This window comes from Adiantum capillus-veneris, chromosome 18 (assembly GCF_014529385.1).
Source record: "Adiantum capillus-veneris isolate H3 chromosome 18, ASM1452938v2, whole genome shotgun sequence".
NCBI lineage: Eukaryota > Viridiplantae > Streptophyta > Polypodiopsida > Polypodiales > Pteridaceae > Adiantum > Adiantum capillus-veneris.
The window spans coordinates 30,283,882-30,297,653 of record NC_140948.1 but is presented as its reverse complement, the minus strand read 5'-3'; the positions used below and the strand labels follow the sequence as shown (position 1 = coordinate 30,297,653).

Below are 13,772 nucleotides of genomic sequence, written 5' to 3'. Positions count from 1 at the left end.
AAATTTCGGCATTATTTGCTCGCAAACAAATTTGTGTTCTTCACAGATCATCAAGCTCTTTTGTATCTGGTGAATAAACCATGCAATACAGGGAGAATTATACGCTGGTTTATTATATTGCTAGATTTTGGTTGCACAGTGGTGGTAAAAAAGAGTAAAACTCATCTACGGGCGGATCATCTTTCAAGGCTACATAACGGGGAAGCTCCTAAAGGAGTAGATGATGACATACGAGATGCTTATCTTTTCAACATTGAAATGATACCCAAATGGTCTCACGAAATTGTTAGCATTCTTTCCTTTGGAGGTAGGTTTGATAACATGGAAGACAGATCCAAACAACAAACAATTCGACAAACAAAAAACTTCCAATTGATTGCAGGACAGCTGTATCATCTAGGACCGGACCAGATTCTACGATCATGTATAAATCCGGAGGAATTTGAGTGTTATCTTGAAGAAACGCATATCCAAGATTGTGCATTTTATTGTTCAACAGTGAAAACACACCAGAGACTGAAACAGTTAGGGGTTTATTGGCCAACTATGTATACCGATACACATGCTTATGTTACCAATTGTACTATATGTAGTGCCAAACGACTAGTGAACCATGCGACATTGTTTTAGGTAAACATTACACCTACATGGAGTCAATATATCATTGATTTCTTAACCACAAGGACGTTTTTTGAACACATAACAAGAGCACGGAAAAGGGCTATAGAGCTGGAGGCTCGTGACTTTCAGTTAATTGGAAACCAACTCTATAAGCGAGGAAAAGACAATCAACTTAGAATCTGTGCAAGTGAAAGTGAATACCTGCTCATTCTAGAACACGCACATGGAGGTATAAGTGGAGACCATTTTTCAGGTGATAAGACGACAAAAATTGTCTTAACCGCAGGAATATGGTGGCCTACATTGCATATAGATGCTGAAGAGTTTGTAAAGCGTTGTGACGCATGTCAGCGCACCAAGGTGCCGATAAAGAGAGATGAGATGCCACTACGGCCAATGATGGGGGCAAGGGCATTTTCAAAATGGGACACTGATTTTGTGGAGCCTATTTCACCCCCTGCATATCGCACCCATACCCAATATATCATTGTGGCTACGGACTATCTCACAAAATGGGCGAAAGCCAAGGCAACACAAAAAACAGATGCACGAACCATTGCACAATTTTTGTATGAAAATGTTTTTGTACGATACGGGTTACCAATAGAAATAGTCAGTGATCGAGGAACGCATTTTCTTAATGAAGTCATTGAATATTTGCTAGAGGAGTTCATGGTCATACACAGAAAATATGCTCCATATCATCCACAAGCAAATGGAAAAGCTGAGGCCACAAATAAAACACTATGCACGGTTCTCACTAAAATTGTATCAGAGTCAAGAACAGATTGGGATCAGCAGCTACACTCAACACTATGGGCATACAGGGTAGCTTACAAAACATCGATAGGAACGACACCATACAACATGGTGTTTGGCGTAAATGCTATATTACCCATAGAGTTTTTAATTCCAACTCTACGAGTAGTGAAACGCTTAGAATGGACAGGACATGAGCTCTCTTCAAGAATAGATGATCTTGAAAAGCTAGATGAACTCCGCTTGAGAGCTGTAGCTTCGATCTATGCTAAAAAGAGAAGGCCAAAGGAGTTTTTTCACAAGCATGTGTGCACGAAAGAGTTCAAAACAGGTGATTATGTACTTGTTTATACCTTAAAGCAACATGCCAAGAAACTTAAAAAGCGAGGAATGGGACCCTTTGTGATTAGTGACCTATCACAAAGCGGAGCTGTCAAGCGTGCTACATTAGCAGGTGAAGAAATATTAAATTGGATTAGTGGATGTCGATTGAAGAAATATCATTTATGACTAACACACGATATGCTTCAACAAATCCATCAAGGAAAACAACGAATGAAGGAGAAACAGAGGGTACGAGAAGAAGCTCAAGCAGAAGCAAAAGAACGCATTGCAAAAAGAAGACTTCTACGACAACAACAACAGTGTGGATCACCATTGTGACTCAATGCCATTCAACTAACCAATTTTGAGAAAGACACAGTGGAGCCAATAATTGCAATCAAAGTGGGTAGTAATTAAGTTGAATCGATGGCATTGCTTGATTCTAGAGCTCAAGCAAATTTAATCTCTTACGGATTATACAAATAGCTCAAGTCCACAGGTCAACTTCATCCTACTCCACAAGTGTTGGAGAGTAGTACATCACATTCACTGAAAACATTGGGCTAGACTATATTGCACGTACAAGTACATCAATATATTTACCCACACAAATTTTATGTAGTCAAGGATGAAAGCACACAACACCCCATGTTGTTGGGACAACCTTGGAAAAAAGAGTACAATGTGCAAATAGATTTGAATGCAAATGCAGTCAAAATTCAGCATGCACAAGAACAACGAGTAATATCCTTTGCTCAGCAACCCCGGAATAATCCGCTAATAGCAATGCAATCACTGGAAAAAGAGCCAAAGGCAAGGGTTCCACTAAAGAACAAAATGATACCCAAGGCTAACAAACAGGGAACTGCCAGCCATATTCAGTACAGGTATGAAAAGTCACCGGTCGCAGTGAAAATATCAGAGTTACCAACAAGAGAAAAACAAATATTGGTGCCGAAGGATAGAAATGACATGGCAAACAACAAACAATACAACAGAAGAACTCAACTGAAGCAGATAGTTCAACCAAAAACCAAGGGAATAAAACAGATATGGATCCCAAAGAAAATGCTCAGCAATAACTCAAATACGACTCGCATTTGGATTCCAAAACCGAAGCAAAAGGAACTTCCTTCAGTACAAGCAACATCGGAAGGCAAGCAACTGCATATGCAACCGGCAAACCGACTTATGTGGATGCCAATCAGCAACAAAACAATGGCAACCACAGGAGTAACTAACCTACAAAAACCGCCAAAAACAAGCTACCAATGGAAAGCAAAAGAGATACGGTCTACGGCCATTCCGGCCAAGCCAATTCTCTCCACAAAGACAACTACGGCCATATCAACAGTAGCGGCAAAGCAAGCGACTTTTGCAAGAAAGACAATCAAACAAAGAGCAATAGAGTTACAGCTTTTACTTGCAAAGAAAACAGGTAACCTCGACGGCGAAAGCCAATAAGCATCTTGCTTATACCCTTCTCTTGCACAGCATTAATTTTTCCATGCATTGACCGAGTATGCATACTATAGCGCCACATTACACGGCCAAGCATTAGCACAAATTTTTCAACACGTGTACGGCACATACTCCGAGACGATACCTTGTCGTCCAGGAGGACTCCGGCTAGGAGGGGGGGAGGCATTCTCAAATGCGGACCCAATGGCACAAAGAGCACAAAAGGGCTATACAGCATGAATCTACACCAAACGCCAAATCAAGCCCCTAGGTGTGTGTATATAAGTAAAAATAGTCATTTTTCGAGCAAAATATTGGTAAAACGGAGAAATCCGGCCATAAAAATTGCATGTGAGTGTATATAATGTTTTGCGGTGATGTTTTTGATTTATTATGATTTATGGAAATTTTCTGGGTTTGATTTGCTATTTTCCTTTTAATTTTGCTAATTTTCAGCAAAAAAACTTCAAAAATACAAAAAGCAGGTGAAAACGGTCGAAATGAAAAACGAAAAATATGGGGATGATCAATGACTATAGGACAACCTATGGTACAATGGGGGTGCAATTATGAGACTGGAACGAAAAGCGTGTTTTGGCCAGATTTTGATCAAAATGCCAAATTTTTGGTAAACAGGGCAAATGAAGTCCAAATTAAGAAATTTTTGAGCCTAAACTGCATCTCGCAAGAAGTTGGGAGCACATGTCAAATTTCATGAAAAGTGGTTCGGGGACCCCCATTATAAGAATTTTTCACTTCATTTTTAGCTCATTTCCACTATTGACCTTTGAGAGAGAGCTCTTGCCACCTAGAGCGAACGGAACTTCCAGCAGCTTCTACGATGCGCACGACTACCCGATGGGCTTCAGACATGAGAGGTAGGCTCACCACCTTGAGCTTTTCGCGCATGTTTGTCGTTTTGTCGCGAAAACTAGCGTAGGGTTCACACAGAAAGCAAGCAGTAGAAACCTACAAGTAGAAGTGGCCACCTAACGGCTAACCCAAAAGCAACGAGACTTCATCGGCAGCTTACCCTAGCATAGGAGACCAGTCTTGGATGTCCAAAGGCACTAGAAAACCATCGGGAAAAACCCTAATTCCTAGAACCCTGCAAGAGGCCACCAAATGGGAAATCGGCGGAAAGGCGCCCAAATGCTACCAAAATTCATGGGTAGGAGCATCTCAACATGCTCGACAAGTCTATGTAGCCCACATGACCAAAAGGTGACCCGAAGCGGCACTAAATTTCAGAAACGGCATCACACACACAAAGTATCAAATAGCTCTCGCGACCAAACCGCATGTCCATTTGCCACCAAACTTCACGAGCGGCTTTCCTAGACCATCAACAACCAAGTCGTATGGTGGTAGACCACCACAAGTCATCGAAGACATGTAAACGCAACCGCAGGTGCTTTTAGAGCGACAAATTGCCAAATGGAGCTCCGGTGAAGCCAAAGTCGACAAAAACCATACGGCAAGGATCCCCAAGGGATCGGGAAGCTATGGAGACCAACATCAAGAAATTTCGCCCAAAAGCACACCACAAGTCAAAAAACGACTCGGAGGCTGTGAAATCCACACAGGGAGTTATTTTCTATCCATTTGACTTTTTTGTTGAAATTAGGCGTAAAAGGGCTCAAGGGGACTAAGGGCAGGCACCAGTAGCAGTTTCCATTAAAAAATCATCAGGAGACATCCTACGCGTAGGATGTCTCAAGGCCATTTATGGGCACAGAACCCAAAAACTCTCATCACACACATTTTCTGAATAGCCTTTACATGTTAGCCACCAAGTTTCATCACATTTGGACCAAAATTGACCTCATATGCATTAAAAAACGCAAAGTTATAGCATAGAGGCAATAATGGGCCATAGACCTACCAAAACTAGTCCAAAACACATGAAACTTGCACAACACGTTCATGAGCACATAGCCAACCAATCTGTGTGGTCACTTGCAAAAAATGATGAAGTAGACATCCTACGCATAGGATGTCTATTTGACATTTTTGGCCTACAGAGGGTATTTTTACATTCCAGATCTTTTCTTATCATCTTCAAGAGCTCATATATCAAGTTTGAAGCCATTCTAATCATTTTTTACCCCCAACACCTCCAAGATACACTTTTTGAGCCCAAAAACACTACACAAGGTCTTACTAACATCAAATCTTGTCCAAATCAAAATCCAAGAGCATGGCCATGTTCCACATGCCAAGGACTACCCACATAACAAATCTCAATCCATTTTGATGAGATAGACATCCTACGCATAGGATGTCTTCAGCATGTTTTTGACCTTTTGTGCAAAGAATGACATCATGGGAGCCATTACCATGGTGCAAGGATCCCATATATCAATTTTCAACCCATTTGGAGATCATTTGCTACCTATTGTGGACTTTCTACCCAATTTGTGAGCCTAAAGCTTGAATCTGTCCAAAAATCCACTTTTTGATGCCCAAATCCAATTCCAAGCACATAGCCATGTTGTACAGGCCAAGGACCACCAGCATGTCAAGTATCACCAAAGTCTGATGAAAAAGACATCCTACGCGTAGGATGTTTAGATGATAAATTTTTGCCAAAATTGTACTGTGAGCACATGCACAGTTGCCCAAGTTCCTTTTAAGTTTTATTTTCAATTTTCAAGTCATTTGGATAGTTAAAACTCAGTTTCTCAGCTGATATGGAAAAAACGCTAACTTCGGACTACTGAGTGCAATAGGATCTATGACAACCGCAAAGTCACCGGCAAAGAAGAAGAGGATGACCATAAAGGATTATTTGGAAGAAGTAGAGCCCTTCGTCATCCCAAAAGGAACTCTAAAGCCAACCAGCACGTGGATCCAAGAGGACCTTCTAGAGTCAAATGATCTAAAGATCTACCAAGGTGTGTTCAAAGACACCGAAGGAAATGGGATAGAGCTACCCATGCTACCAAGGGAGCTCAATGAGTTTGTCAGAAGCAAGATGGCAGAGTACCTGGAGAAGATTGATCTCCAATATTATTTTGAAGCTGTGCCGGCAGGAATCGACATAAGAAGAGTATGGGAATTTGTGCCGACAATCAAGGAAGATGGAGTGGCACGAGTTACGGATCTACAGGGCAAGCCAAACACGGAGATTGTAATCACAGAGAGAGTAGTGGCAGCTGCACTAGACCTCTCCAACAAAGGGGATAGTGTAACCAAAAGAAGAGACGAAGTAAAGGTGTACACAGAGAAGAAAGGCAACTACACTTTTGAAGACATTGCCAACCCCAAAGTGGCAATCATGAGTCAGTTGTACAACCAGTACTTCCATATGTGTACAAAGTGGCCACAAAAGTACAGAATGCCGCCTAGAGCAATTGCCACAACCTTCACTTGGGGAATGCAGAAAAGCAAGCAGAAGGTAATCAATTATGCAGCTTATATACATGACAACCTGGTGAAGATGGGCAACAAGAACCCCACATACATTGTGACGTGTGAGCTAATCACGAAAGTGATTTATGGGGCATTGCACGCCAAGGGAAGATGGCCCGACCCTCCATCACAGAACTACTGGCTAAGGCTCAAGGAAGATAAGGAAGAGGAACAACACAAAGCACCAAGGGTGGCAACACGTTTGAAACGCCGGCTAGAGACTATGCAAGAAGAGCAGCCAGAGCTGAAGAAGGGAAAGAAGGAATCTGTCCAAGTGCCTGTAAAAGAGAAGAAATCATAGAAGGCGACATGGCTAGAGCAGCTGATGGAAAGTTTTAGAGCAGAAAGAGCCCTCAAAGGAGATTTGAATGAGTTATGAAGCCGTCTCTAGAAGCAATGTCGCGATCATCCCAAAGGGTGCACAGAGACAGATTCGACGACTATATTAAGAATTTTGAGATTCTGGATGCCACAGTCGAAAATATCCAACATGTACCATTTACAAAAGCAGAAGTAGAGCAAGTCTGACGGCAACTACTAGAGGAGCAGGAAGGCCAAGAGAGAGAGAGGAAAACAAAGGCGGACAGGGATTTCAAGAAAAAACTGACAACTCCACCGTCCAGCCCTGAGTCCAGCCCACCGCCCTCACCACCTCCTCATAGCCCTCCACAGACTCAACAAAAAGAGGAGCAAGACAAACCTGAAGATCAAGAAGAGTCAAAGCAAGAACAGAGCCAAGAGCAAGAACCAAAAGAAGAAGCTAAGCCTAAAAGTGAGCAGCCAGAGCCAAATGAAGCAAGGTATAACACATTTCTAGACCTACTGGCTACCAGATATTCAAAAGAAGAGGCTGCCACAGTCGCATTAGACTTGGCAAGCATGGGGCCCAAAGAGCAAATGCAGAGCCTGCGACGGTTAGTGGAGCTAAAGGAGATGGCCACTGATACAGTGGACTTGCACCCACCCACCAATGATTGGGATGTGGTGATGACCAAGCTGACCGGGCTAAGGGCACAATCAATGGCCTCAGAAAGTGAAATGGCAACTCTCAAATCCACTGAAGTGCAGATAAAGCTTGAAGTCAACACTTTACAAAAACAAAGCCAAAGGCAGATAGAGAGAGAAGTAGAGCTGCAAGCCAGTCTCGCAAAGGCATTGCAAAGATCCCAGGAGATGGAAAGAGAAAATCAGGAAGCAGCTCAAAGACTGCAAGGAGCCGAAGAGGAATATAGACAACTCAGCAAGACATTGACAGATGCAGAAAGGGAAAGGGATAACCTAACCCTACAACTTGCTGAGGAGTCCAAGGAAGTGGAGGCCATGCGTAATGCCAAAGAGAAGGCAGAAATAGAGCAGGAGGCTAGCCAGATGAGGTCCTTGAGCTCAAGGACCAACTTAAAGTTAAAGATCAAACCATCCAGCGGCTACGGGCATCTCCTGCCAGAGTCAGAGCTACTAGCTCAACTCACACCACTTCAGAGAGCCAGATCTATGAAGAACAAATGAAAGAGCTCTAGAAAGAGTTGAATTTAGAGAAGAAGCAAAGACTGATAATGGCAGAAGGATTAGTAGTCATGCAGACCCGCTTGGAAGAAGAGCAGAAGGCAATGCAAGATGAGCTAGAAAATATCAAGAGAAAGCTCGAGGAGGCGGAGAAGATAAACGCCGATTTGAACGACCTCCTCGTGAATATGGGAGAACAAGCTGAAGCAAAGAAACAGACATTCCAAAAGCAGATAGAAGAGCTGAGAGGCCAGCAGGCAGAAGAGCAGGCAAGCACAGGGCCAGCAGCCATGGAAGGCATAGACCTAGAGAATGTGCCAGATCCTGTGGACACACCCATGCAAGAGGAAATCCTTGTAGGACCCTCTCAAGAGCCACAAGCTCTGACACAAGAAGAGGAAGAGAAGCTGCGCAAGGCCATAGAAGCAAAAATCAGAGAAACGGCCAAAGAAGCTTTGGAATGGGAGCAGAGGGTTTTTAAATCCATGATCATTCAGAAGATAGATGCCAGCAACCTTCGGCGTGAATGGCTACAACCCTCTCTCCCATATCCTTTACTAAAGTACGAAGCCACCACCATCAACAAGAGAATCATAGAAGAGCCAACAGTGCCACTCTACACAGCAGATATCTCCAAGCCTGAAGGAGTAAAGCCAGGTGGAGAAAGGCATGGCTGACAAAGTATCCACAATACCTAATCCATTTGGTAGAGGCACCCAAAGTCATCAGAGATAACATAAGTTTTTTCCCTCTACCAAGGATGCGGACGTGGAAGGCCCAGGAGCTACTACAAAGAAGCCAAGCTACTTGGCTAAACTATCCGAAGCTGCCAGGCTTGAAGGCACGCGAGAGAATAAGTGTTCAATACATGGTGAAAACCCTAACGGACGCCATCAAATTGTTCACTGGCTCGCCTGACCTATCTTGCATTATGATGAGGAAGATTTGCAAAACCCTTTTGGCAGTCTTCGAGACGTTCAAACCGGGCCATGTGACAGACAGTATCTTCTTCTTTCAAGATACTTACAGATGGGCATATGATCTGTCTGGTCATCCTTCCAAGGAGGTGATACATGCATTGTATCAAAGGATCATGTTTTTGCCATCCTATCACCTCCGGGCCTTTGAAGAAGCTTTCTACACCGGCTTCTTCACCATCAACACCGACATATTCGGCCCAACACTACTGGCTCAACATGCAAGATACGAGTCGCTGCTCAAAATGCGAGAAACCATAAGATGAAGAAGCAGATCAACAGCCATGTCGGGGACGACATGAGCAAGGAGGGGGGGAGTGTGAGAAGCTGGACACACCCTACGGAAATTGACTGCTCGGCAGATTATCATTTTTTGTAATTATTCATTTATTGAGAAAACCCGACATTTCACCTTATAAATATTGGGGCTTACAGAAGTTTCCGGATTGTATCCCAGTTTTGACATTTAGATTGAGTAGATGGTTAAGATGGAACATTAGGGTTTGAGAATTGTAAGGTATTTATACCACTTTTTGACCTTAATGAAAAAAAAATTTGTCATTTTAAAAAGTTTGAAGTCTGTGAGTGAGCGTACTATGTACGAGAGAGAGTGAGAGCTTCATCTTGAGGCTACGCGCGTACCGGTGGTCGGAATCGAGTGCGGAGAAGTGCGGCATGTTGCCCTCGACGAGAGCTACGCGCCAATACCTACATTGTGCGAGTACGGTCTGGTTTTGTGAGCTCCATCTACGAGCTTCATCTGGTGATTCGATGAGCATACGTTGTCTGATTTTTCATTGCAGCATATCCACGCGTTCGCATTGAGTAGAGCTACACATTAGGCACTTTAGATTTTGAAAACGAAGACCTGCAAATTTCGGCCAGACATCCTACGTGATTTTGCACCGGGTGTTTTAAGTTGGGATTTTGCTTCATAGACCTTAGGAAGAGCGACCTATTGGTGTTGGTAGGGTCTCCTTCAAGTTCTGTGGTGTTCCGAGATTGTTTGATGGGTGTTCGGCTCTAGAAAGCGTTGTAGGAAGTTTTCTCTTATGCACTCTTGAAGGCTGTGACTTAGACATTGGGCAGAGACCTCTGTAGGAATTAGTTAGGAGTCGGTCAAGTGTAGGTTGACACCATATGCTTGCTTCCACGCGCCTGTGGGTCGAGCTTCGTCCTTAGCTGACAAATCTTGTTAGTGAGTTCTCACTGTGCTGACGTCCGTCGCGGCGTATCCGTCAAACACAAGCCAATTCCTATCGTCTACAAACAAATGGGGAGTTGATGTGGGTTACCTCTTGTGCTCATTAAATGGAGAAGAAGAGGGCTATCTCCTGCATAGTTCAACTGATGTTGATGACGATGCAGACAAAAAATCCCTATAGCTCATGAGAAAATTAGGCATGAAGACCCTGGTGAAGGACTCCTCCAACCAAGTCACAAAGATGACGAAGATAAAAACGCCCACCACATTGATGATGAAGCAAATAACAAAGAGCTGTAGATTATCCCTTTGGATGGCCTTCAAGCCTTGTTGAGCCAGCAGAGGATCACACCCGCATTTTTGCTCACACCCATCATTTTGTAACCATTGATTGTAATAAATGTCTTTCCGACATTAATTTTGATTTGAGCCATTCATTAAGTAACGGGACTCAATTGAGTTTCCAGCTGGTAATCCCGAAGTAATTTCACCTGTTGATGTAAATAATTAGAGATGTTCTCACCTCCAAGGCTGAGGTATATAAGCCAAAGTTTTGTAACCTAAAAGAGATTCAATAATTAATCAAAGGGAGTTTTTGAGCACCGTGACTGTGTCTGAGAGAGAGAGAGAGTCTTATCTTCTTGCTACGCGAGCTATGGGGCCGCCATTGGAGAAGCGTCACCGCCATTGTGTTAGCAACGGTGAGAGCTACGCACAGATACCAAGAGTGCGCGCTATCGGCTTCTACGTGTAGTAAGTTCCTACGAGCTTCGGTGTGAGTTTTCTTTCAACTCGTGTGTCGGAATAGAGCGTGCAGCATATCTATAGAACCACAACGAGTAGAGCTACACATTAGTACCATCGGGGTCAAGTTTCGGTCACCTGTATTTTTTGGCCTGTCTTCATACGCGTTTGCCGCACGGAGTGGTTATAGGTTGACTTTGCAGTTCAAGTCTTTAGGGTGTTGTTCTTACCTAGTGTCTAGACTTCCCCTTGAGTTTGAGATCGATTCAATGATTCTAAATCCTGTTTCGTATAGCATTCGTTCGTAGTACGGATTTCAGTCACTTGCGTATTTTAGAACTTAGATTTGATTTCCTTAGTAGTGATTGTCATTAGAAGGTCGAGTAGGTGATTTGACACCCACCTAGTTGTTTCCATGCGCCTGCGGGTCAAGCTCCGTCCTCGTCTGACAAATTCTGTTGTTGGTTGAGTTCTCGCTATTTAGCTTCCGCTAGTGGCGTAACCGCCTTAACAAGCCTCGAATGCAGAAGACGACATATGCCTGCTTGAATCAATTAATGCTATTTCTCTTTGCTTTTAGGATTTTGGTGAAGCGTACTATCAAGTACTTGGGGGGGTCACACAATTAAAAAATACATATCACATGGATTCAATAGTAGCACGTATAGAAGTTGAAAAAATACTCTTGAAAATTTTCTTTAGTGCTTGAATAGAAAAAAGGTCCCTTTTAATGGTGATGAAAAATTTATAGCTACGGGGCTTTATACGGATCCTTGAATGCATATGATATATAGGTTTGACATATAGTGACCCCCCCTCAGGAGATCAAGTACCATATCTTGGCGAGCACTTCATCTTTCTTGACATGTGTGATCCAAGTGTAATGTGTGTGTATGTGTGTGTGTGTGTGTGTGTGTGTGTGTGTGTGTGTGTGTGTGTGTGTGAGTGAGAGAGAGAGAGAGAGAGAGAGAGAGAGATTGAAAAGTTCATATTGTATGATTGGAATGTGTCAAACTATTTCTCTTCCTCTCTTGCGCTTCTATCTCTAATGTTTTACTTGCACTCACTTTCACCCTCTCCCTCTACCTCCACTCCTACGCATTTCTCATTTTAAATGAAGCTACTGAAGCATACACACATACTGTTGGTCAATGTATAAAAAATCAATAAACAAAAATATTATCATCTTCTCCTTTGTAGTTAGCTGCTCCCTCCCCTCAATAGCCTTGACATAGTTCCTGGCTGGCTTTACCGACACAAGAGAACTTCCACGAGAGAGAGAGAGAGAGAGAGAGAGAGAGAGAGAGAGAGATGATGCATGTCAATAGATTCTCATATTGGCTTTTTTTCCCAAAATTGTGGACACATATTTTCTCTAAAACCAATTAATTTCCCTCTAGATTTGAATTTTGAAGGCTTACATTGCCTAAAAGCTTAACCATTCTGCCAATCTCAACCTGCATGTATACTAGAAGCTTCTAAAAGAGAAGCCCTTACTTAATGCCAACTGAAATATGAGATAGTAATAACACCTACAATCTTGTCAAAGAGTTCACACCCATCCACAAATTCTAGCACAGTATAGACCTTCTTCTTGCTAACTAGGACGTAGAAGGATGAGTTTATGACTTAGTTTGCAAATCATGAGTTAGAAGGCTTTCTTGCCTACAACCTACCTCTACCTCGGCAAAGCCTCTTAACCAAATAAGGAGGCCATAGGGAGATTACCTCCTTGAGATGCACCACGTTGGGATGCTTGATGAGCTTCATGGTGGAAATTTTCCTCTTAATCTGGTGCAGAAGAGAGTAGGACTGATGAGATTGAGGAATAAAAGGAGAAGGAAATTCTATCTCTAGAGTATGCAAAGAGCAGTACCATTTTGCACTTCCGGATTCTCTCCTTGTCGATGATGCTCATTAGCTAATGAAGCTCATCTTAATGGCAAGGGCTTCTCCAATCTCTAGATGATGTTTAGCATACTTCACTTTAGCAAAAGTGCCTTCACCCAAGGTACGTCCTAGCATGTAGTTCCCAACTCTGTTCAACATGCTCATAGGAGCATATGCATCACGGCCACACCAATCGTCGATGTCTACCCTTCCCGTCCCTTTGTCCCTGCCCTGCCTGCCTCAAACTAACTAAAGTTACGTTTTAGGGATTGATTAGTCGAAGCACAACTTTGCTGAAATCCTGGCGCATAGAGTGCAGTTAGGTCACCATGTCTATTGTCACTCTGTTCCCAAACATTCTGTAGTAAACACCCATGGGAAGATCATTCAATTCATGGTATCTTTAATCGATGCCAAGTATATATGGGGTCTCTTGGAAGCTTGAGTATATGCATGTATGTGCGTGTGTATTGGAGAGAGAGAGAGAGAGAGAGAGAGAGAGAGAGAGAGAGAGAGAGAGAGGTTGGGGCATGCGCATCTGCTGAAAACAGCCGAGAGCTGCTTGGCCTTGCCTCTGTTGGGCATATCCTATGATCACTGCATTCCAAGAGACGACATTCCGGATAAAAATCTCCTCAAGCACTTTTTGTGCTTTATGAAGTACATCACATTTGGCATACATGTCGACCAAGGTAGTGCCAAATAGGACGTTTTTTTGTCAATAGTTCGTGGCTAACAATATAATCGAGAGTCAACCGGTGCTAGCTCAGTTGGTAGAGTCATAGCCTATGTGCCTAAGGTCTTGGGTTCAATAACCCCTTGGTAACCTGAAGACATGTTCTAAGTCCTTAGGGACTATTCCCATTTGCGGGTGT

The 13,772-nt window shown here is 43.0% G+C and overlaps 1 pseudogene; it reads right to left on the bottom strand.

The window, feature by feature from the left end:
- Window positions 1-13,056, bottom strand: part of LOC147435420 (CBL-interacting serine/threonine-protein kinase 3-like) — an 80,212-nt pseudogene extending 67,156 nt beyond the window's left edge.
- Window positions 13,057-13,772: the final 716 nt, after the last annotated feature.